General features: G+C 46.7%; 1 non-coding gene across 1 annotated transcript; it reads right to left on the bottom strand.

Moving 5' to 3' along the window:
• Positions 1-760: 760 nt before the first annotated feature.
• Trnaq-uug (transfer RNA glutamine (anticodon UUG)) lies at positions 761-833 on the bottom strand. Its single transcript has one exon. It is a non-coding gene; the product is annotated as a tRNA-Gln (tRNA).
• Between the last annotated feature and the right edge of the window lie 294 nt (positions 834-1,127).

Raw genomic sequence — 1,127 nt, 5'->3', positions numbered from 1 at the left:
GCGACCCATTACTGCTTGGCTACACATCTGACACGTAGCCGATGTTCTCTCCAAACAAAACCACTTGCACTTCACAACATGACTTTCACACATGTCTACAAAATCACCTTCACCTTCAAATACAGTTTCTAGCGACTGATGGAGACGTAGGCAAATTTTAAAGTTGCTATTTCCATTACATCACGTTAATGAGAAAAACGGTAATTTACATCTGCAGCGGAAAAAAATTTCGTTCCGCCCAGCGTAGGGCTCGAAACCACGACCCTATGATTAATGGTCTCATGCTCTACCGACTGTGCTAGCCGTGATAACTCGATGGATACCTGCTGGGTAGCAGATCACACAGTACTCGTTTGGGTTGGTTGCTCCCATACAGAATCCCTCCACGCTGCCTAATGTTTTCCTAACGTCACACTCGTCACGTACTTCACTTTTATTTCATAATCATTTCTGAGAGGTAAAGGAGTTGCATGACAATCTGCAGAGCTAGCAGCGTCAAAATTAACACACATACTTGATGTGACTCAAAAGCTGAACGAGTTACTTTCCGACGTTGTTATAGATGTGCAAGTGCCAGTCAAAACTCGCGGTGACGGCACTCTGCCGACCATTTCGCTAGTTAACACCGGTCTTGTTGTGTGTGTTTCAAGCTCAAGACCATCTCCAAGCAGAAAATGGTCAACAGCAACATTCAGACGGTTTCGTACTGCTCAATTGCTACATTAAAACGGTATGTTTCTTTTTCAGAACTGGGAAAACACGACTGTGACAGGATTCGAACCTGCAATCTTCGGATCCAAAGTCCAACGCCTTATCTATTAGGCCACACGGTCACTGACGACCAAGTATAACTTATATACGACTCATCTCGAAACGCTCACACCCCCTGAGGAATTGTGTTTTCGTTCCACACAGCCGCTGCCCCTTGCTCTATCCCACCCATTCGTTACATTCAACCTCTTACGAGACCGACCAAATATAGACTGGCAAACAAGACCACACACTTTGTGCATTCGGAATCGAAGGCAGGGTGTCCCTCGCCGCATTTGCTACGATGGGCATTTGAAACTTCTGCAGAAACGGCTGCGGCGGCGACGACGTACGACGACGACGACCGCGAGAGGCTC

The sequence above is a fragment of the Schistocerca gregaria genome, chromosome 3 (assembly GCF_023897955.1).
Source record: "Schistocerca gregaria isolate iqSchGreg1 chromosome 3, iqSchGreg1.2, whole genome shotgun sequence".
NCBI lineage: Eukaryota > Metazoa > Arthropoda > Insecta > Orthoptera > Acrididae > Schistocerca > Schistocerca gregaria.
The sequence above is the reverse complement of the archived record's forward strand: the minus strand, read 5'-3'. Positions and strand labels throughout refer to the sequence as shown.